This window comes from Pinus tabuliformis, chromosome 4_1 (genome assembly GCF_031772625.1).
Source record: "Pinus tabuliformis cultivar Carrire ecotype Pingquan chromosome 4_1, CPIR1, whole genome shotgun sequence".
NCBI classification, from domain to species: Eukaryota; Viridiplantae; Streptophyta; class Pinopsida; order Pinales; family Pinaceae; genus Pinus; species Pinus tabuliformis.
The window spans coordinates 856,601,868-856,627,828 of NC_142303.1; positions in this window are offsets into that span (position 1 = coordinate 856,601,868).

Genomic DNA, 25,961 nt, shown 5'->3' on the forward strand with positions numbered 1-25,961 from the left:
TACGGAGTTAGTACAGGGAGCTATAAGAAGAGAATGTGATAGCCGAAGTGCAATTTTCTTGGCAAAGAACGCTACTTACCATTCAAAGACAAAGCAAATTGATGTTCAGTATCACTTTGTGAGGGATATGATAAAAGACAAAAAGGTGTTGATGTAAAGGTGGACACTTTGAAGAATACTGCAGATGCATTGAAAAAATCTTTGAGCTTTGAGAAGCTCTCTTGGTGTAGGGAAACAATGGGCATTGCAGGGGTGGATAAATGACTAAGCTCTCTTATGGCCCCCTATGGAGAGAAAACAACAAGTGGGAGAATGTTGGGTTGTCTTCTATTCTTTCGACGACTAGCTACCCTAGTTAACCAGGGGGTTAGAGGGGGGGCGGAGCCGCCCCTTCATTGCGCTGATTGTGCAGCGGGGGGGTCACAGGGGGTTTGAGGTGGCGAACCTACCTATGGTTTTGTGCATGGTTTTCGCACATGGTTTTGGGTGCGATGGTTTTCGGTCCATGGTATTGGATGCTTCAACATGTATATATATGTGTTGTAACATTGAAAGGAACATAATGAAAAATCAAGCTGGTAGTCCCGGTTTTGGGATCCAGGGGAAAATATTTATGTATATATGTTTTATGTGTTATGCTCTCACATTTTTTAGTTTCTATGTTTTAGAATTCGTATGAAGGGATCTCACCACACACTTATCCCTTGGTCTCGAGACCACATATTAATCACTATTACAAAATATGAAGTCATACTCCTCCACAATGGCATCATGCCAAATCGATTACTGCATTGCTTCCTCAAAGGAAGATGGCTTTGTCACAACACACCTGATCGTAAGATCCATGTATCTAGTGTACCTGTCAGATGACCTCCTCTGTCTATGTTGTGATGCAGGTGCTCCCACATTCTCTCTAGCAACTGACAAAATTCTATCCGCCTTCCTGGTGTGCTTTCCCCCATCTCTGGAAGACTCTGCCTGAGTGGATGTCTCCACTCCCGGATCCTCTGCATGTGGCTACTCCACATCAATCTAAGGATCCCTAACCTTAGGAGCTAAAAGCTCCTCAAAATTAGGATCTAAAATCTGCTCAACTCCATGTAGTTGGAGCTCCCTCTCAAGTGAAACTCACATAACCTTCTCCTCATCGAATCAGACATCCATACGAAACATTTTCATCCTGCTGGTCGACAGGTACACCTAATAGTTGTGAGGTGTATTAATGTACCCCACAAATACCCTCAACTTTGTTGTCATCTCAAGCTTCTTCCGTGCATCTTTGGTCACATGGCAATATACTGATGATGCAAAAATCCTAAGTGACCAACATCTGGCCTCTTTCTAGAATAAGCCTCCTCTCGTGTCTTCACCCCAAGTATCTTATGTAGCCTACGATTCTGAACATAAACTGCTGTGTTTCATGTCTCCTCCCACAAGTGTAGTGGAAGACCATGATCTTGCAACATCGCCCTCTCCGCCCCTACTATGCTTTTGTTGTTCCTCTCAGCCACCCCATTCTACTAAGGGTTATGGGGTGCCATCAACTCTAGTTTAATCCCTTCAGTTGCATAGAAGTTCTTAAACTTGTCTGAGACACACTCACCACCATTATCATTTCGTAGATCTTTAACCTTCCTGCCCAACTCTTTCTCCAACAATGCTTTAAATTCACAAAACTTTTTGAAGGTTTGATCCTTTTTTTGCATGAAACATATCTAGAATTTTCAAGAAAAGTCATCAACAAATATAACATACTACTTGTGTTTGTCCGTGGATGTTGTCGAGAATAGTCCACACACATCTGAATGGAATCACTCTAGAATAGCCTCTACTCAATTGTCTCTGTTGTGAAAGGAAGACTTACCCAAATTACACCCCTTGCATGTATCAACTTGCACTAGTGTACCTTTGGGAAAACTGGTGGAGATCTATAGCATGATCTTCAAAGCCCCATGATGAAAGTGGCATAATTGCCTTTTCTAGAACTTGCCAACATCTCGGCTCTACACCATCTCTGCTTTCATGCTAAAAGAATCACAATACTCTACCTCCATCTTATAGATATTCTTCACCTCAATTCCTATCTTCTTTACTTTCCTGTGGCTATGTGTCAAAGGAACACCTTTCCTTTCAAGAAGATCACATCATAGCCTCTATCCTCAAGCATGAAAATGGATACCAAGTTCTTCTTCAACCCGAGCACATACATAACATTCTTCAAGGTGAGTGTAGCCCCATGCTCCCTCTGAAAAGTAACTATGTCGAATCCAGTAGCACTATACCTCCCGTCGTCACCCATCTTGATATGCATATGGAGATATTTCTCCTCCATGTCACTGAATAACTCTGTGTCACTAGTCATGTGGAATGAAGCTCCACTCTCTAAGTACCATACCCTTCCCGTCATTAATGACACCATGCATACAATTAGGGAAAATTCCAATTCGAATTGAGAGGCCAAAGTCTCACTCGCCGCTCATCTTGAGGACTTCTTCTTTGACTTCTTGAGTGGATAATTTGTAGTAGAATGGACCAACACATGACAATGAAAGCATTTCACTTTCATCATGTCTTTCTTCTTTTCTTGATGGAAAGAATATGATTTGGAATGGGAAGCTTTCCCTTTCCCCTTCTTCACCTTAATCACTAAGGCATAGTTTTCTTCATCATCAGTGTTTGATGAAGAGCCACCCGTTGTGTTCCTCCCGATCTCCTCCTCCATCAAATCTGACCACAATCGTTCCCAATCTGGCAGCTTCTCCTGACCATTGACAGAATCCTGATAAATATGCCAACTCTTTGGGAGTCCTAGAATAGAAAGACTCACCATATCATCCTCGACAACCATGATTTCTACACTTCCAATTTCATCACAACATTGAGTCAACGTGGTTACGTGTTTTGTAATAGTCTCGCTTTTGTTCTGATACAAGTCTATCATTGCTTTCCACATAGCATATGGAGTTTCCTTGCCATGGAGATTTGAGACAATGTGGTCACGAACTCCCTCAAGGATTATCTGCCTCACCTTCACCACACACTTATTCCATTCGGCTAGATTCTATGCATGTGATGTTGATGGCTTAGGAACGTATTGATCAACGAATTAATTCAAGTCGTTATCCTCCAACACGATCTCCATTTTTTCCTTATAGGTTATATAATTCAAGCTCCCTTCCATGGCATACTCGAGCCACAAACTGTAGAATGCCTTCTACCAATCCTGAAGTATGTATTGCAAATTTGACTTTCACCTGTAACCAAAAACTCAAAACTTCAAAATATCTTCTAGTATAATGAATTCAACTCTGATACCATGTAGAATTTCCTATAGATTCACAAGATTATGTAATCAACTAAAACAAAATACAAGAATCTACTTCTACTTTCAACTAGCGGAAGCCAATAGATTGACGAAAACAATATGAACAAAAATAAGAGAAATCAATGGCACATAACACAATAAGTTTTCCTGGGGAAAGCCACTTCTAAAAACCCCTCCTATCTGTATTGCATTAAATCAGAAATATGAGTGAAGATACAAATCTTGTTCTTACTACAACAATTCCACACAATTATTCTCAACTCTCTACCTCACGAGTCTGTTGTTAGCCAACAGTTAGCCAATTTCAACTGCCTGGCAAGCCCTTATTCATTTTCACAATTCCTAGGATGAATAGCCTGTATTTAAATGGAATTCATGCTTCCAAAACTATGCAATCCTAATTCGGTCCTCTTCATGATTGCATGCATGATATTTACATTGAAGTAAATCATACAACTGATAGTACATTGTCCCTGCACTCTAGGTTCAACTGGGTCTTTCTCTAAACTAACATGCATGAGTTTCTCATGAGGGAATCATTAGATAACTGGAGTAACACTTGTGGATGCACCAATGCATCAACTAACTCTTAGCCCTCTATTAGTTCCACAAACAGTTTAGAACTAAATTAACTGACCATAACTCTAGTAAACTGAGTTAATCTCATTACAACTCAATTTAAACTCATTACGAACCCCTAAAATTTAGGCAGAACATATACATGACAAAAAAAAGACTTCCAACCCAAAATTCCTAAACTAATTAAGTAAATTAAACTTAATTAACTATTTACAAGTTGCTATGAGAATAGAATTCGATTTTAATTCTTAGTTTAATTCAAGGACAAATTAAAATGGAATTTCTTGTTGCCATTTCTCAACAACTAGATAGATCAAAACTTCTTAGGGTGAACACAATACCCTCTTAACGATTATTCTAGAGTCTCAAGATTAGGCTAAAATTCAGCACTCTATGCTCATGGGTATAAAGGCCAAGGTGGCAAAAGTAATTTAATTGGGAGACAAATCTAATTCCATCCAAGGATCCACTACACTAGTTGAGGTGGACAAGTATTGCAATGACTTGCAAGCTTTAGTCCACTCAACTGATTAGATAGACTCTAAGTTCAAGCAGTTTGTGTGCTACTTTTGACCGCAATTCCATAAATCCCATTGGTGGTGCCTTATTAGATACCCCTAGCTTGAGTATGAGCTAGATAATAGAGAAGAGGGGATACTAATGCTAAGGTATGGATGCCTTTGACATAATGTGCAATTGTAAGAGAACTGAGTTGTGTGCAAATTAAGGTATTACATTATGCAAATCCATTGCGCATGAGAACTACATGAGTTGATATTGGGATACCATGTCAACTATTTGAGGAACCTTATGATGGATTTTGTAATTGAAATTGTTTTTTTAAATTACTCATTGACTATTATGGTCAGTATAAATTTGTTGGCTTAGAGGGTCCTGACCCAGGTTCAGAGTTAGCTGCGCCAACCAAAAAAACCATACACTATTTGCCGTTTCAACAACAACCTGCATAGCGTAGGCTGCAGTCTCACCTGAAGAAGTATGGGGGGATGCAAGAACCAAGTTTATGCATCTAGAGACTAGTGTCATGTCTTCCAGCACCTCATATCTTCCTTTGCATAGATCGATACACTCTTAGGGCACGATGCTGTAACTTTGTCATAATATCCTTTAGACCTTCGCGAAGGCCTACGATCAGTCCTTGCAAACCTTTAACAATCAATTTTTCAATTTACATGCATCATAGAGTAGTCACAAACTAGGGTTCGCGCATATTTACTTAAGTTATTAATAAACATAAGAGAATTCATCAGTGTTTGCGAAAGTACTTAGACATGCGTTGTGTACATCATTAACACTTACTCAAGAGAATTGCATAACATTCAATCAACATTTCATAAAACACATCATTCATCGATTACATATAACATTAACAGAAATATGCAAGAATTCTTCAGAAAACTGTCTTTATTGATCTTCAATTCAGGATTATAGACTCAAAACTTCCCTACGCACCCAACTGCAGGGGTCTGTGCACTCAGATATAGACTCTACCCAGGCCTCTGTGCACTCAGCTACAAATCCTTTCTTCTTCTTGCTATTAATTCAAATTCTGCCTTAGACTCTCTAAAACACACCTATTTATAGCCTTTTTCATAAAATGTCATGGTCCACGAACCATGGATGAATCTCAAAACCGCCTCAAAGTTTACATAAAACAAGGGGCTAAACCCATTTAACTCCTATTCATCTACGCGCTCTGCATCCACAAATCACAGATACTTTACATTATTTACAAAAACTGTACCAAAACTTGGGTTATCTTAACCCAAAAACTGACCTAGGGGACCCCATCCCACCATGCCCCCAACACAAAGATCATGACTCACCCTCAAGTCACTCTGCTGGCACTAAGATATTACTACGTAGATCCACCAGCTCCACCTGGACCACTGCAACTTCGGTAACGCTCTACGTTGCTGCCTACTAAACCTCCTCAACCAATTTTTGCGTGGTTGGTCCTTCTACAGCCAACCTCATCATGTGTTGTTTCTGTTGCAGCCCTTTAATATTATCCTGAATGGTATTCGTGACATGATAAGCATCCTCCAACCAAGGCTACAACCTGGCCTTTAGTAAGGCCTCCTTCTTCTGCACGTCCTCTACCTGTGCCAGCAACAGTTTTCCTTCCTGTAACTTGGCAAGGCACTGTGCTGGTGCTAAGGAGTGTGCAACTGACCTGACCTCATCATATTGGCACTGTAGCTCCCTTACCTCTGTGTTCAATGTCTACAGGTTCAGATCCTCCTGCAGATTGGTCACTATCTCCATAGCCTGCTTGAATAGTGTCGCACAGTTAGTGATTATGGCATCCAAGGTAGCCATGCCTTCCTTTATCGCAACTCTGCACTACTCTCGAACGTCAGGCGGAGTTGTGGGTTGCAACTTCAATTGTAGCTTTAGAATCTTCATGTTGAAAACGAAAGTGACTCGTTCAACATCTGGTTTAGCTCCCACACAACTGTGGTGAGTTTTCTAATTTTGGCTTATGGTTGTGCATCTCTAGGATGTGAAGCTCAAGCATTGTCGTACACGCCTCTGCTACTGCTAACTCCAAATGCGAACTATGCACCTGTAGCGCCTCGTTTTCCTTTAGAGCCTACGTCTTTTCAATAAATAATTGCTGGTTATTAACTTTAATTTCACTGATAGCAACGAGTCTTCGCAACTCTCTGATTTTGATCTCTTCCACGACTCCCTGTAGTAATGCATGTAGAGATTCAAGGGATAGCATTGCAAGCTTCAGTCCCATGTTCGTGACTTTATGAAGCAGGGTGCATTGTTCATCAATATTGGCATGGACTAACCCTTCAGGTAAAGGGAAGACTCTCACATCCTATGGCTAGGCCATCTCCGCGACTGTATTCTTTCCTCGTGCCAGGCTAGTTTGCGCGTCGCTCATCTTCCCAACATCTTCATGGATTCTGGTAACTTGGAGTTATAAGTCTCACAGATCCTTTTGAATGCCCCCAAATGTTTGCATGTATTGCTGCTCGAACTGCTACAACACTTTGGTGGCGGTGTCCCAAATTTTATCACTAATCTCAATGAGATCGCCCTCTGTTAGTACCATAGGATCAACCCATGTTCTATCGGATTTTTGATTCTTACGCGTTACTCCTTGCAACTCCTTGCCGCGTCTTTTCAAAATAAATAGGGTGCTCTGCCCCTCATCTCCTATGCCACCTTGTCCTGAAAGCTCCTCTTACTCCATCTCCGGCGAAGGTGACTTGTCACCTTTTAGTGACTTCTTGAGGAGGCTGTAATCCTTCTTCATCCTTTCTACAAGGTCTTTCTCCCTAGTCTTTCTACCAAACTCCTTAGTTGGGTTCGCGCCTTTATAAGTTAGGTACTTAATTCTGTAAATGAGCATGTCTGTAATGGGGATAAGCCGTCCTAGCCATAAAAATCCATCGCTCACCAATGTGAGCAACTGGCACACAAATATCGTATTAATGGGGGTACATTGATAATGTGGCACCCACACCAGATTAAGTAACCCTAAGTGCTCGACACCATGGACCCATTCCTCCATTCCCAATGATGTAAAACCTATTTATGGATAATAGACCCTACGCATATACTTGTGTGTTTCCAAGTTTGCAAACTTAACCTAGTCTGCGAGGTCCCAATGCTCCATTTTCAACAGCAAGATACTTGCGAGCTGTGGGCCTTCAAAAGGGACTTGCTCAAGTACTAGGGGCATATATATTGTAAATTTCTTGGCATCTGGGTCCTTCGTGACCTTTTCTTTTCCTTTCCATGGAGGGATATACTTAGGTAGCCTTGTTATGGGTTCTGCTCCTTCAGAACCAATATCCTTTATTCCCTGGGCATCTTCCACCTCCAGGGCCAGTAATTTCTCTGGCTGCTTATATTTCTTCTGCTTCTATGTCTCAGTATGCTTCCTGGGGGATGCATGCATTGGCACCAGATTTTTCTGCTTTTCCTTTGTTGCGGGTTTCTTCTCTTTCATTGCAGGTTATTTGTCTTTTGTCATGGTCTGTTCCGGCCTGGGCAACCTCGGCGCCATGGGCACTGTAAGCGTAGCTTCAACACTTGACACCTCTAGTCCTAGTGTGTTGGACACAATTGCTTCCAAAATTAGGGCTTTGGTGGGGTTGGTGGCAATCATTCTCTCCATAAACTACTCGTGAGCTTTAGGAGAAATGTTTATTCGTGACAGGAATTCTTCCCAAAATTCTCGGCTCATAGGCGGCAGACAGCGAAATTCACCAACAATTCTGAGAACGCAAAGTGTTCTCTGTTGGACTGGCACACTTAATTTATAGGGAGTTTTGATTTCAAATCTGACCTTTACCCCCAATTTCTAATAATAAATGTCGTTTTGGCAACAGATCTTCAAAGATTTTTTCCTTAAATGCTGCCACCCTGCTCCACTTAACCGTCTTCTGGCCATCAAGTTATGAATAGTAACTCCAACGGTCATTTTCCGTTGCACTGCGTGGTTCCTTCCTCCATGGCACAGCTTCCTGAGCACAGCTTCATGAGTTGTATCTTCACCATTATCTGCGCAACTTGCTCGCTACATTGTCCTCCAAACTTGACAGTGTAGTTTATAGTCCCGCGCTCCCTTGCAACTGCCTGGAGCACTAAGACTATCCTACTACCATATAGTCATTGCGTAGGATCCCTTGTATACAATTTTAACCTGCTCCCATTCACTCTTCCCGAGAAGGGTTCCCCATTCAGCTTCACGAGTTGAACTACACCTCCATCTGTAATTTCTTTGACAATATATGGCCCTAACCAATGCATCTGGAATTTACCCAGAAATTTAGTGAATTTACTATCATATAATAGGACAATATCATTTACCTTGAATGTGTGAAGCTTGATATGGTGATCATGCCATGATTTTTCATGTTCCTTCTATACTTGTTAATGGAATCCTACCAAAAATTGATCTTCATCAAGTTCCATTAGTTGAACGAGCTGTTCCTCCAACGCCTCGCAATCTTCCATATCTGTCAGAGCTTATATGCGCAAACTAGGCACAATATACTCCATCGGCATTACAACTTTTACCCCATATACTAGTCTAAATGACATTTTCCCTATCAGCTTCTTACCAGTATTCCTATAAGCCCATAGCATTACACGTACGCGCACATCCCAGTCATTTCACTGCGTGTTGCAGATCTTCGTAAGTGCGTTCTCCGAAATCTTATTAAAGGCTTCAACAGTTCCATTGGCCTATGGGTGATATGGTGTACTCTTCTAATGGTATACCTGGAATTCTTCAGTCAATGCGTTGATCATCTCATTTAGAAATTTCGTACCCCTATCACTCATCAACACTTTCAGGCAGCTGAATCTACTTAAGACATACTCATACAAAATCTTTGATGTCATATCCCTTGTACAATCCTTAACCGGCTGTGCTTTTGTCCATATGGTTAGATATTTTGTCGTGGTGATGATATAGTGTGCACCCGTTTTCTTTCCTAGGGGTTGAATTGGCCCAAAAATCAATTGCCCATTTATCAAAGGGCTGTAAAGATACTTGAGGATGTAGTGGCAACTCATCTCTTCACGATTGTCTGCTAGTTCTTTGACATGAATTGCATGCCTTACAATACACCTTGGAATCCTTGTGCAAATTTGGCCACCATAGACCTACACACAAAATCTTCTGCGCAGTGGCCTTTCCTGCATAATGACCTCCTACGACACCCCTATGAGCTTCAACGAGAATGCTATCCCGCTCAAAGTCCGGCACATATCTTCGCAATATCTCATTTGCACCTATCTTTCACAAATGTCCCACAATGATTGAAAATTCTGTCATGCGCACTACTAATTCCTTCTTCTGTTGGCCTCTATATCCTTCTGGTGCCATCCATGTAGTCAAGAAGTGAATAATGTCAGAAAAAATGAGCGTTCGCTACGTGCACTGCAAAGAGCTGCGCATATGGCAACCATTCCTCTAGATTATTAGGCTCCTCTCCTATTTCGATCCATGGCAAATGGTCAAGTCCCACATTTAACCTTCCTGGCTTCACAATGACTTCAAATTCATACTCCTGGAATAATATCAACCATCTGCAGATCTTCCTCCCTAACACAGGCTTATTAACTAGGTATTTCAAGGTAGAATGATCTGTGTACATCTTGAAATTCCCTCCTAACAGATAATGCTTGAATTTTTGCAGCACATAAACCATGGCCAATCCTTCGCACTCAGTTTTTGAATAGTTCTTCTCAGCCTTCAATAATTTCCTACTCGCGAAGGCTATAGGATGGTCCATTTCTCCTTCACCTGCCTGTGTTAGCACTGCACCCAAAGCAATGCAAGAGGCATCCACATGTACATGGAATTCCTTCTTCCAATCAAGGAATATCAAGAACGGTGCAATGACCATCTTTTCTTTTAACACATCTATCCTCCGCTGGCATTCTTCATCCCAATAGAATGTTACGTCCTTGTTTAGCAGTTTCTTCATGGGCGTAGTACTTTGAGCATAATATGTGATAAATTTTCTATAGTATCCCATATGTCCTAGTGTTGCGCGAAAATTCTTAACGTTCCTTGTGTTACAGGGAAAAGTGTCTATGCAGAATTGCTTATCCCACTAAGGTGTGGTAGCTACCTTAGAAACAAACAAAGTAAAGCTACTTTTGTTTTTCCTTTATGAAATATAGATGAGAGAAGAACAAAGGAGACCAACCTCTGTCTTGCGCTTGGCTCCTAGTTCGATTCCTCTCTCTTCTGATAGTCCTTTTCTACTTGCTTCCTTGTACGCCCAGCTTCACAGAGTACCTGTAGAATCAGAGTAGCATAACACTATACAAGAACATGGATCTATAATCATAAACAATCTAGGATCAGATGTAAATTGACCATACAAATGCATAAAACATAAATGACACAAGAGTATGGAGGAAAACTTGAATAGATTTTATTGATAATCAAAAAAGAGCCAAGGGAGTTACAACCAGTTGTTCTGACCCAACATCATCCTCTCAGCAAGTAAGCCCTTCTTCACCTCATACAAAGCTTAGATCACCCAACACTGTGATGTTGTCTCAAGAAACCAACAACAATTCCTTACAAGATGCAAAATTCCAGCCTCCGGATCTCTGGGATGAGGGATCCACATATAGATATCTGTAAGGGAGATGAGTCAGCTTGTGATTTGATTAGTGTCTTCCCTCTGATAGTTCTTTCTTCCACTTGGAGATTGATGATCTCTTACTCATCCTTGGTCGAATTCAGAGAGGCAAGTGTCACAGGAGTAGTTTCTGGAAGATTCCATGCCTCTCCAACTCGCGGATTGACACTGCCATTTGTCACTTCTCACCCATCACACCCCATAGAAGGGCTTTTTGAAATGCAATGCACCCACAGTGTGTACTTAGGTGAGATGCAACACACTTTGCCTATGGAGCAGGTGAAATGATCCTGTTTTGACCAGTTCTGAGTGGTTTTTCATGGAGAACTTCTGGGAGAAGCTGTAATCAGTTGACCTTGTTCCTTTAGGGGTTAGAACAACACTTTTAGGGACTTAGGAGCCCTTTGTTTATGGACATTTTATGCTTGGGGTTGCAGTGCCCAAAAATTTCTATAACAGTTGCCCCCTAAAGCATGAGGTCGTTAATTTTTTTTTGATGTCGGGTGAAATGCTTTATTATGAGGATCCGAAGTTCTTTCAAGCTGGGAGGAGACCTGTAATAAGATACAATACAATACATTATCTTCATAATATTTTCATGATCTAGCTGAGGCGGGCATTCCCATGCTCAGCTTTATAAATTCATTTTCATGTACATAGGACAGACAATCATCTGAGTTTGGACTGATGATTCTGGTAGAGCCATCATCCCTTTGATTGGATGATTATCTGTGCAGCAATGATGTACATTTGATGTCTTTATTTCCTTGAATGTATATCACAGCCCGGATGGATGAAACTAGATCCGGGGTCTTCAATATCGTTCAATCTTCACTCGAAGTACAGGTCTATCCATGTGAGAGATGTTCTGGAGTCGAACATGGAAAGACATCGCCTGATTACCAGCCAATGATGTAATCTGTTAACAGGCGCGAGAGGAATCACCGATAATGATAATGAACCTCAAGGTACTGCAATACAATTCACGTGGTGTGAATAAAGGACTTGGTGTCGAACACCACGCAAAATCTTTCGGTTGAAGGCCATCGATGTAAACCTGTCGCCAGAAGTGAGAAACTTGCCATTGAGGCATGCAAGCTTCAAAGTACTGAAAGGGGTGTTCCTAGATCAACTTCTTGGATAATGAGCTAATGTCGACAAGAAGTGATCCATCATAGGAGGGCCTTAATGAATCCCACATCAATGACACGGAACGGAGCAAATGATTTTAATGGAGGTGAAAACGATCTGGTGATATAAGGTTCAGGGTGGCGGTCATGACAGAATGGAGCGTAAATGTATTGTAGCGGGTGAGACATAGGTGAATTCTCTGAATGACTTCTCTTGAAAATATCGGCGACACTGATGTGATGGATTGGTAGCATTAACCCCAAATGTGGATGGTGTGATGGGACCATGGTGATGTGACCGGTGAATGAAACAACCCAACCCGACTTGGATGCGGTGTGAAAGTGTCATGTTCAAGAGCGACTTGCTACCAACAAAGTTTCTTCAAGTTTTCTTCCCAATTTTTCCCTAGTCATTGCTGACCAGTACCTCTTTATTTTTGTCAAGCTTGAGGAGGATAACATATGCGTGTTCTATAATTTGCCCTTCGGGCAAACCCATCGCTATGTTTTAACGAGCCTAGCGATAGTGAAACTCGTTCTTATCTGCTATGGACAAGTTTGTCGCTATCAGGTTTTAACGAGTTTAACGACAAAGATAACTCGGTCCTTTTCAATTTTAGAGAGTCTGAAAAAGGGACGTAAAGGAAACTCCAAATTTCATTTTTCGTCATCTAATCCCTTAAGTCCGAAAAAGTATAAAACAATATAGAAGGGATGAATTTTCGATACTTTTAACAAGCCGAACAAAACAAGCGCTCGATATTTTTGTGTAATAATCCCTCAGGTCCAAAAAGATTAAAATCTAAAGGAGGGATAGCACTTCTGGTCCCTTTAACGAGCTGGAGAGGCCAATGGCTCGGCAATCTTTTCATATTTTACGAGTTAGTTGAAAAGAGCTTAAAGGAGACTTGTATTTTGAGGAACGAGTGATAAAATTGGGTAGCAGCTGATTCCAGGTAAGGTTTGGAATTTTCCAATCACGGCAGTGTTACAAGGATGGCTAGCGGGATCACTCTTCGTAGATGTTCCTTAAAAGGGGTAAACAATCAAATGGAGGTGAATGATCGGCCAATACAGAGTGGAGGTGATGATGAGAACACGACCAAGGTTTTAAAGGCTGAAGTACTACATTCACGATGGTTATTTACCGGGAAATAGTTCATTTTTTAATGAGCTTAAACGCGGGGAGAAACATTTGCTCATGACTTATGTTTATTTTTTAACGAGCTTGAACTATGTGCTAAAACTGCTCGATAAATCCAGTCGTATAATAAGAATGTCTCATATATGAAAACGACAATTTTTCAAATCTTTGCCCCACATCCTTTCTTTATGCAAGTTAGGAAACGACCAATCCTACGAGTTTAAAGGGTTAGAGGACCTACAAATTTAAAAAATAAATGGTCGCTCTTCGCTTGCACTCCAAAAGGTTTGCATGCCCCCAGGTATAAAATAAAGCTTCAAGGCTACCTTTTGTTCTACCAACAAAACATTTGTTTTATCAAGAAAGGTTTACCTCTTTCAAGTTACCAAATATTGTTCTATTCACAGTGCAAACAAAACACTTCTTCGGCGATGTCTACCGAAATAGACAAAGGTGAGACAATCCACTCACATAACTTTGACGAGGGAATCTTGTTCCAGTCTAACCCCCTCTTCCAATCACGGACGGGAGTACAGACCAGTCATATATCTCTCGCGGAAACCTACCCTATACCCGAAGTTTTCCTGTCGAAGCAGACCAGGGTGCATGCCCCCTGGGTTTCAGTCATGTCCTCTGAATCACTCGCACTCATCAGGAGGACGGACTGGGGATTGATGAGACATTCCTTGTGTGAAAAGACCATTTAGGGATGGTATATGACTATTTGCTATGCGTGATCCGGGAAATGAAAGCTGGTCTACGAGCTTGACCACTCTTCCTTCGTGTTGAAAACACATTACTCTAAAGAGTGACGAGACAATGGCTCCCATGCAATAAATATAGTCTCGTCCAAGGAGTAGATTATAATCCAGGGGTCCATGGACTACCATTACGTTCATTTGAACAGTTTTCCCTCTCAATGTTATGGGCACATCGGGAAGGATCCCTAATGGTCGACTGGTTCCTTTGTCAAAGCCTGTTAAATTTCTCATCTTAGGCAAAAACGATGGCGAACCAAGCGCTTTCCAAGCAGTCGAGGAAAGGATACTCACAGAAGCCCCTTCATCTATGATGGTACCGGCCATAACCATTCTATATATTTGAGCAATGATTCGGAATGGTACACTAGCCGGTAAGCAGGGTCTGCCTAGTTGATTCCAGTCGAAGGAAACAACTAGGTTGCTTGGAGGTGGGACCGAATAAACGGCCAGGTACGACTCTGACGAACTTCCTTCCTGCAGTAAAGGAATGGGTAAATTGCCCCCATGTTCATCGGAGTCTGTGCTTACAAAAAGAATTTGGACGGTGTCATCCTTATTCTCTTCTGGGACTGTATCATCTGAAGATGGAACCTCTGAAGGCAAGACCGGGTCAACTGCCGCCTCGACCTTTTGACTTTTGTCTGGTATGGGTGAAGATGGTTTGTCTTCAATGATAGACGCTTCGGCCGACCACTTGGGCGGGTCAGCCGGATTTTCAACTAGTGACGGACTTGGCAAGATTTTTTTATATCCAGGAGGAAGTCGTAACGGTGAAACCAGACGATCGTCCAAAACTCTTTTAGCCTCATCTAAGAAGGGACAACGGTGGACGGCATGATCGCCTTCGCACAGTTTACAAGGAAATCTATATTTTCCTTTTTTTCCTGGGGCTTCACTTTCACTAGTCGACGGTGTGCTTTCAACATGATCATCAGAGGTTGACAACACCGGGTTGTGCAAACGAGGAGACCAGTCCCTTAAGATCCGGGGGATGCAAGGACAATCTCTTAGTGGTCTCCTTTGCAAATGACACATGGCGATTTAGGCCTGGTCGGTGCAGTGTGTGGATTTTCACTAGACGACGCTTGGTTGCCCCCTTTCTCTTTTGGCTCCTTCTTCTTCTTCTCTTTCTTCTTCTTTTCCTTCTTCTTCTCAGGTACTTGATTTTTGGCTTTACCAGCCCCATCAACTGAAGAGGAAGGAGGAGAGGAGGAATTGGAGGAAACAGAAAGTTGGTGGGTAACTCTGGAATCGTCTAGTTGCTGATTCGATTGCTCAGGAATTGCGGTGTTCTGAACGACAGAGGTTGAGAAGAGCCATACAGGCAAGCCGATTGTCAGTCCTGGAAGCGACAATGTGGCCATATGGGGTGCACCAACATCTCCCCAAGAGGAGAAGGGACTAGGATTTCCTCCAAGGGGAATTCCTTGGTTGGTGGATTCCATTTTCTCAACCTAAGATCAACGTAGGAAAGGGTGATGATTATTCCGTTTAAAATAAATTTTAGACGCTTTGACACAACTTGTTTTTTCAATTTTAAAGAGTCGAGAAAAAACAAAAGATGACTCTAGTCGTGTTCGATTTTTAATGAGCTTGAAGTGACAAGTGCTCAGATGGACCTTTTATGTTAAGGAGTCTGAAAAGGAACGAAAGGGACTGCTCTGGAAATCTAGGTATAGGGATTACCAAACCAATCGCAAAACTACAGAATACTTTTTACGGTACGGCAGTTAATCTTCCCGAATGCTGTGTTCAGTGCATTGCGATCGATAGGGCGACAGACACGGCTTCCTATGGATAAAGGATTAAGCCTATTGTGGTCTCCCAAAATATACTCGACGGTACGTGGGAGCACAAGTCCGTACTGGCACTTATCGTCTCAAAGTGGAGGAATCACCCAACCATCAATGAGAACAACAGTTACCAGGCGTTACGACGCCGGAATACGTCTCTAACCTAGACCTCTAGATGTTGTGCGTTAGGTTCCAAAGCGTTGTTAGATTCATTAAATTTATTTTATAGTTGATCTTGCTTAAGAAATTTGCCTTTCAGGTTCACTGCGTGATGTAGATGTACAATTCCTAAAATGCAATCTAAGATGATAAACAGTCTTTTATCTTCTTTGTGCAATGAAAATCCTAGCTACTAAGGAAAGAGAGAGAGTATTCTTTCACAAAGAGCAAAGAGCAACACTATACGCACTGTCCTAAATCAAACCAATCAAACAGTCTAAATGCAAATGCACATGCATGTATTTGTTTTCAGCTTTCTTAATATGTGAATGATAAAAAGAAAGCTAATGCGCAAATCTGAATTACTTTTCAAGCGACAATTACTAACAAGTTTCTTTTCAAAATAAAAAATGAAGATAATGACAACACTTTGCAATTTGGAAATGAATACTTGCTTTCGACACTAGAAAAAATACAAATCCAGATCAAATACAACAGTAACAGGGTAATCGACTATCAAGAGCAATCAGACTCTCTTCTACAACTGAAAACGACACTTGCGACACTTTCAAATCAAGAAACGACAGTAAAACTACGTTACTTTTTTGCAAAGGAGAACTGAAAATGACTCAACAAATACACAAAAACATTTACAGTTCTTTGCACAATGGAGGCGGAATAACAGCAAGGAAAAGGGGTTTAAAACAGAGGTATACTGACTACAGGCAGCAAAACTCATGAATAGAACTGAAAAAAATGAATCACAGAAACCAAAACTGAGGAACAATGCCTAGTCTGATCAGCGCACCTGTAACACAGTGAACTTGAAATGCAGCGCACCTACTACACTCGGGAAGTGCGCTGAATTTCAGATTCATAGAACAGAGACTGCGCTGGGCCAGAGACGAGACTTTGCTTGGGTTCCGGGTCACAGTTTGCAGTTCAGTTCAAGGATTTTGGCCGAGCAAGTGGCAATCAGTAAATCAACAACGGGGGTAGATCTAAGGAGGTTACGAGAGCTACCACGAGGGTAATTAGAGAGTTTGTAAATCAATTGTTTAATTCATAAACAAAACCCGGAGATTGACTGAAGCGGCATTTATCTACTTTGCATTTGCATAGCAAATGCAGTTCGAAAGCTACCTGGCTCGACTTCAGGCTCCGTCTGTAAGTTTATAAAATAAACAACAAGGTAGATAAACAAACAACCTAGTTGCTCCCCAGCGGAGTCGCCATTTTTTTACAGGGAAAAGTGTCTATGTAGAACTGCTTATCCCACTAAGGTGTGGTAGCTACCTTAGAAACAAACAAAGTAAAGCTACTTTCGTTTTTCCTTTATGAAATATAGATGAGAGAAGAACAAAGGAGACCAACCTCTGTCTTACGCTTGGCTCCTAGTTCGATTCCTCTCTCTTCTGATAGTCCTTTGCTACTTGCTTCCTTGTACACCCAGCTTCACAGAGTACCTGTAGAATCAGAGTAGCATAACACTATACAAGAACATGGATCTATAATCATAAACAATCTAGGATCAGATGTAAATTGACCATACAAATGCATAAAACATAAATGACACAAGAGTATGGAGGAAAACTTGAATAGCTTTTATTGATAATCAAAAAAGAGCCAAGGGAGTTACAACCAGTTGTTCTGACCCAGCATCATCCTCTCAGCAAGTAAGCCCTTCTTCACCTCATACAAAGCTTAGATCACCCAACACTATGATGTTGTCTCAAGAAACCAACAACAATTCCTTACAAGATGCAAAATTCCAGCCTCCGGATCTCTGGGATGAGGGATCCATATATAGATATCTGTAAGGGAGATGAGTCAGCTTGTGATTTGATTAGTGTCTTCCCTCTGATAGTTCTTGCTTCCACTTGGAGATTGATGATCTCTTACTCATCCTTGGTCGAATTCAGAGAGGCAAGTGTCACAGGAGAAGTTTCTGGAAGATTCCATGCCTCTCCACTTCGCGGATTGACACTGCCATTTGTCACTTCTCACCCATCACACCCCATAGAAGGGCGTTTTGAAATGCAATGCACCCACAGAGTGTACTTAGGTGAGATGCAATGCACTTTGCCTATGGAGCAGGTGAAATGATCTTGTTTTGACCAGTTCTGAGTGGTTTTTCATGGAGAACTTCTGGGAGAAACTGTAATCAGTTGACCTTGTTCCTTTAGGGGTTAGAACAACACTTTTAGGGACTTAGGAGCCCTTGGTTTATGGACATTTTATGCTTGGGGTTGCAGTGCCCAAAAATGTCTATAACACCTTGGGGCCTCCAAATTCACAATTACTGCAATCTGTGTAGGGTCCACCATCAATCCTTTCTTGCACACCACATGACCCAGAAAGATCCCAAAAGGAACACATAATATGCATTTTTTCAAATTCATCATGATTTGGTATCTGCGACATGTATCTAACATTAGGCGTGGACTTGCTACATGGCACTTCACTAATCCAAACACTATCTAGTCATCAAAGTATACTTCCAGAAACTTATGAATGAACTCTTTGAACATTGCTACGACTACGCGGGAAAATATCGCAAGTGCATTCTTGAGTCCAGATGGCATCAAAATGTACTGAAAACAACCCCACTTGGTCACAAAGGTCATTTTGCTCCTATCCTCAGGCATGATTTTAATCTGATGATACCCAGGAAAGCCATCAGTAAAGGAATAGGCCTCCCACCCTCAAAGATTGTCTAACACTTCATCTGTAAACGATGTTGGGAATGGGTCATGGACACACGCATCATTAAGCTTCTGCAGATCTACCCAAATCCTTATTTTACGTTTTTATTTCTTCTCCTAAACCACCATCGAGCTCACCCAATCAGATTCTTCAGTCGGTTCTATGATTCCTACCTCTAGCATCTTATCCAGCTCTTGGCGAACCTTTTCCTTATATTTAGGATTAAGGCGATATGACCTCCTCTTAATAGTCTTCACGTCTAGCTTCAAATTGATCTTCATAATGCCTAGACCATCAACTATTCCCTTCAAGTCCGAAAACTTAGTAGGGAATAGATCCTGGTATTCGCAGAGTAACTCAGCAACTCTATCCATGGTAGCATCATCCCAATAATATCCAATATTTGCAAACTTCGGTTCTCCTTCAGTGCCAATGTTTACTTTCTTTATCTTCAAGGGTGTGGAGATGTCCAGGTTTCCTATTTGCGGACCTTCAACTTTGTGATGTCCTTCTTCCTATTGAATATTAACATTTCTCAGATTTTTGTCTTCCTCTCCAGCAGTCACATTATAGCATTCCAGCGCATGGCACAGTTGGGTGCTCCAATCTAGTTGGGTCCATTCCATAGGCTCCTTCGGCGTTCTGAAGATAACCGCCTTAATTTCTTATAGTGCTTCATCGATGCTTGCAAAGCTGTCTTCAAAGCTGAAGGTAAATAAGAACCCTTCCCTCAATACATCCCATTCTGTGGTGCCATGGCGGATCTCCATTTCTACATACCAGTTCATGGGAATGGTATCCAAAGTATGGAAAAATGTGTGGACCCACTCTGGCTGTGGTTCCGTCCCCCATGCTTTAGTCCATTTTGCTAGATGATCGCACAGATTATCCTTTCCATTATATTTCTCAGTCATTCTGTTGTTAACACTCCCAAACCGTAGCTTCATCATTCTTCTGTAATCTCACCATCCAACAACGTTATCCTTATGAGTTCCCCACCATTGTGCAAGCGTAGTGCGTAGTGCCAACTCTAATTCTTGGAAGCGACGATCCTCAAGGACTTCACACTCAAATTCTTCCAAAAACTTATCTACGTCAGTTAAACCATCATAATAGGGTAATTTCCTTACCTCCGTTGAAAGACAGCGCAGCGACTTCGTCATCATATTGTATTGCAAAGTAGACACTTCATGCAAGCGATTCTGCCAATGCTCTAACTCCTGGTTTGAATCATAGGTGCAGGAACTCCCTCGATCCCATGCAATCCTCCCATCTGCCATTGGATTGATCCAGTCCTAATATCACGCTATTATTTTGTAGATTTGATCTAGTTCATCATCACTTTCTTCATAATTGTGAACTAGTTCAATATATCATGCCCCTTTTGCAGGGTCCAATGGTACTACATCCCAAAGCGATTTTCTTTCAAACGATATTGTCCTCTTCTTCAAATTGATGACCTCATTCATCTCAATGGCCCAATCAATTCCTAGGAGCGTGGGGTATGGATTACTATCATTGAAAATTTCTATAACCTCAAAGTTGGCCATCGCACTCGCACCTTCCATATCAACTGTTACTCCATATAATCATCAAATGGGGATGATTTTCTGCTAGTTCACCATTTTGAGTTGAATCAGAGACCACTGTAGTGCATGTCTCCCCATTCTTTCCCATGTTTGTTTTCATACTATGTTCGCATCAGACCCTAGATCCAAGATAACCTTCTGCATATCATAATCACCTATCTGCACGGTGAGCCTCATCTCTTGCATTGTTCATGCCTTATGTTTGCCAATTTTTCTTACCACCAGGTGTCCATCAGGGGCCTTCTCTCTGCTAGCACATTTGTTTATTAAATCCTGCAGGCCTTCCATGGCTTTATTATCGGGCAATAGTTTTATGCAAGTCTCCAAAAATGTAGTGAGTATAGAAGGGTCAACCTCGGTGGGTATGTTGATTTCTTGTGTCTTTCCCTGACTTCTTGAGGTGGACACCTCGGCGAAGCTTTGCTTGGCTTCCATAAAAGTTTCCTTAGCACAATTGATATCAAAGCAAACTTGCTTCTCTATGGCCCTGCGGACCCATCTATCCTCTTTAGGTTGTTTCCCTTTATCATCACCAGTCATTATTCCACTTCTCAGCACTATATTCACGCTTTGATCGTCCTCGCGGGGCTCAATTATCATTATCTATAAGTTCTACGTAGGCTACTGAGGCTGCGCTTTCTTCTCTTGCATCTTAGCTATCAACAATGGCAATTTTTCTATAGCTTGGTCAAACTGGCTACAGTATTGACATGATGGGCATGTTTGATTCTGACACCCTCGTGTGTATTACCCGGATGTTCGCAGTTGCAACAGATAATTTGGACGTGACCTCTACCAGGTCCTCCTCCACTACAGCCCCGTCCTCGACCCTAATAACCTCCACACGCTCCTCTGGCACCCTTCTCTAGAGGCCAAGTTTCTACTTGCATCAGGTATGTACGTGTTCTTTCCATCATCAACTCATAACTTTGATAGTGGTGCTCATTGTGGCCCACCGATTTGCAGAAGTTACATAACAATTGTTGGGGTGTCTGGACTAATTTTTGAAGTAAATGACAATTATCTGTTGCATGATGTCCAACAACCTGACAAATAGCACACCATAGTGCAAACCCCACCCTCATCCCTACTGGGGCTTCTGGCTCCAGGGAAATTGGTCCCCCTCCTGTAATATAATTCATGTACACGGGATAGTGGTCTTTACCATTCCCCTGGATCTTGCACTTCAAACACCAGACTTCCACGCACACTTCTGGTTTAGTCTCCTTTTCTTTCTTCAAACTTTGTAACTCCAGGTGTAAGCTTACTAATTTTGAGTGGATTTGTTGTAACCCCAAGGTTGTATCATGAATAGGTGATGCATGCAACCTCATCACGATTTCCAAGGCTTTTGCCTATGTTCCTATCTTTTGTTGTGATAGAGCAATTCTCAGGTGGGTTATAAGCAAAGCTATAAACCATTCGCGATGCTGACTATCTGTGAGCTTCATGTTAGCTTCTTGAATCTAACACTTCAACCTTTGATCTAATTCCCAAGGAATCTCATTGACCCTCATCATGATTTCTTTGAATCCAATTCCTGACTGTGAGTCAAATTTAGGCTTACTAAACTCCTTATTTAAAGCTACCTTAGTCTCTGCTAGAGTTACAAGTGGATTATCGGAACAATACTTAATATACCAGGTTAGCACGTGATCCTGTAGAGTGGTAAACAACTGTGCATTCTTTATATTGTCATCAGTAATATGTTGCGTTGTCTAAAAAAAGTTCACAATAAACCAAAACTGCTCGATATCTTCACTCCAAAGTTCGCAATAAACAAAAATTCCTCGACATTTTCACTCCCTATGCCCTTGAATATTGGCATTTTCATTGCGTTCACCATGTTGAATGTTGGTGGTGGAGGTGGAGGTGTGGACAAAGGTGTATGCGGTGGAGGTGGGGGTGGAGGTGGAGTGGAAGGATGATTTTCTTGAGGAATCCCTTGAGTGATTAGCTTAACAGTGCTTCACGGAAAAGTTCGTTCTGCCCCTTCTTCTTCACTTAAAGGAGGTCCAATAAATTGACTATACTTCGGTCCTGATCCTTCGCGATTTCTAAAGAGTCGTCCACTTCGCGTAGCTCTAAACATCAAGGTAATGGCATCATCCATTTTTCACATAACAATATTTTAATACAAGTATTCAATGATCTTAAATACTTACCTCACGGTCCTTTGAAAAATCACCACTCCACTTCGCTATAGTTGATTGAGGTATCAACTGCAAATTCTGTAACAAATCGTCATAGAATTCAATCAAGCCAATGACCGATAGCCCGCATAATCTTGTTTTCAAAGGTTTATAGTGGTCACACTAATGCTGGAGTCCACACTATATGACTATCAAGCTTCCACCTTCCTTGATTGTCTGTTAATTTCCTAACCACTCATACAGTTCAATGAGAAAAGTGCAGAAGAACATCTCGTGTATCTTTGTATACAGATACCTGTTCACCACTCTTCGTTTGATAGGTGCAAATTTCTATTTTCTTGCATTGCAAACTCATGAATCTTCTGATCCAACCACTTTTTAATTTATTTCTTGGCCGGATTCCAGTGATACGACATCCCACATCTCTTTCAAGCAAATCCCAATCCCGACAACGGAACCATTTGTTGGCTTAGTGGGTCCTGACCAAGGTTCATAGTTAGCTGCACCAACCAACAAAACCCTACACTATTGGCCTTTTCAGCAAAAAACTACGTAGTGTAGGCTGTATTCTCATCTGAAGCAGTATGGGGGGATGGAAGAACCAAGTTTCTGCATCCAAAGACTAGTGTGATGTCTTCCAGCGCCTTAGATGTTCCTTTGTGCAGATCAATACAATCTTAGGGCATGTTGTTGAAAATCTGTTACAAGAACCTTTAGGCCTTTGCAAAGGCCTACAATTGGTCCTTGCAGAACTTTAACAGTCAATTTGTCTACTTACATGCATTAGAGAGAAGTCCTAAATTAGTGTTCATGCAAATTCACTTAAGTTATTAATAAACATAAGAGAACTCATCAGAGTCTTCACGAAAGTACTTAGACATGCATTTCATACATCATTAACACTTATTGAAGAGAATCGCGTGACATTCAATCAATATTTCATAAAACACATCATTCATCGACGACATATAACATTAACAGAAATACACAATAATTCTTCAGAAAACTGTGTTTATTGATCTTCAATTCAGGATTACAGACTCAAAACTGCCATGCTTACCGAGCTACAGGGGTCCACACACTCAGTTGCGGACTCTACCTAGGCCTCTGCACACTCATCTGTAGAGCCTTTCTTCTTCTATCTTACCCACTTCTTCTCACTATTACTTCAAATTTTTCCTTAGACTCTCTAAGACACACCTATTTATAGCATTTTTCATACAATGCCATGGTCCGTGGACCATGGGTGAATCTCAAAACTGACTCAAAATTTACATAAAACAAGGGGCTAAACCCCTTTGACTCCTATTCATCTACACGCTCCACATCCACAAATCATGGAGACTTTACATTATTTACAAAAACTATACCAAAACTTGGGTTATCTTAACCCCAAAACTGACCCAGGGGACCCCATCCCAACAAAATGTTACACAATATAATGCATGTAAAGGTTACATGTTAGAGATTCATTCGGAAGAACAAGCTTTTGTTGAGTCTTCGAGATCTAAATAGTGGTCTTCAAGTCTATGCATATGGAAAGAGGCCTAATTCTCTATTATGTGTTTAAATATTTGGTTTATTGATGAAGCTATTGAAATCCTCTATCTATTTCCTCTCTCCAAAATATTCTATTTTTATCTTAAATTCTTTCTACAGTGGATTAATGGATTCTTTAATACAGTTTCTTATGTAAAGTTTTCCACATATCTATAAATTTGAATGAGATAATGAAGTGTTGGATGCATCATTATGGCTAAATTTTACGTGCTAATATAAAATGTGTCCATATAAGTGCTTTATTAGATAGGATTTAATGTGATTTTGTAGAATAAAAAATGCTAGTATAATCATGTGAATAAATTTTCTACTCTATTCTTTCAATTCTTGAGAGAAACTCGAGTGAGACCTTATCCAATTCCTGTAGATAAAAAATGTTAGTGCTTACAAGGTATTTGTTGGCCAAAGCATTGGAAACCTAGGTCTATATCCTTACACCAACACTTCTAATGAAATTTTAAACATACACTGCAAGCAACTAAATTGCATAGAATAATATATATAAACATGAACAATAGACAAAAATAGAAAACAATGGAACACCAACAACTACAATAGAACCAATCACAAACACAAAAACTTGAAAACTAGTAAACAAAACAAAATCACAATAGGAAGCAATAAAATCCTCAGTCCCTAGTAGTAAAGGGAGCCTTCAATGAACACAACCAACAATTAATTAAAGGAAACAAGAACTACACTAAGCTCATTTAGTACACATCTTCACCTCATCATCATGTTAAAGGATGTGAAACCTAATATGGATGTCATAGTGTACATAGTCGATCAACCACACAGTAAACAAATGCATTGAAGCCCATAATATGTGCTTGAAAAGGTGTAGTTCGACCTTTGCCTCCCAAAAAATTAAACATGCACAACACCATAACTAAAACATAGAGAATTTACTCTATATCTTTGTGGGATGAGGATGAATCCAAAATAATGAAACGAAGCCCAAGCAATAACATAACTAGAACTTCAACAACAATAGAGGAAAACAAACTTGAATGCCACCCATGAAACTAAGACTACACTCATTTGTCATTAATCATTTTCTACAAGAAAAATCAAAATATTGGAGCCAATATCAATAAGAAATAGAACCAAAACTTAAACACCAATTAAAAAAACAAAACAACAACAATGAGTAGTAAAATATCCACTCCCAAGTAGTAAATGCAACTTTCAATGAACACAACCAACAATTAATTGAAAGTAGTTAGCATTGCATTACTCCCACACAAAACACGCCAACACCACAATTCCTGAGGACACAAATCTGAGCCATAAGTCTAATCAACAATAGAACTAGAAATCTAGTCTACCAAATAACAAATCAACCGATATATTCAAACCCATATATACTAGTCTCCTCCTGTTGAGAAATGGCAACAAGAAATTCTAGTTTAATTTGTTCTTGAATTAAAATGAGAACTAATATCAAATTCTATTCTCATAGCAACTTGTTGATAGTTAATTAAGTTTAATTAACTTAATTAGCTTTGGAATTTTGAGTTGGAAGTCTTTCTGTGGTCATGTATATGTTCTCCCTAAATTTTAGGGGTCCACTATGAGTTTAAATTGAGTTGGAAATTAGATCACTCAGTTTACTAAGTAAAGTTCAGTTAAATTAGTTCTAAATTGTTTTTGGAACTAATAGAGGACTAAAAATCAATTGGTGCACTAATAAATCACTAGTCCTACTCCAGTTAACTAAAGATTCCCTCATGAGAAATTGATGCATGTCAATTAAGAGAAAGATCTAGTTGAGACTAGAGTGCATGGACATTGTACTATCAGTGGTATTATTTACTGGACTGTAAATATCATGCATGCATTAGAGATTGATACTATATTTGGATTGCATAGTTTTTGAAGCATGAATTCCTTTTAAATACGGGCTAT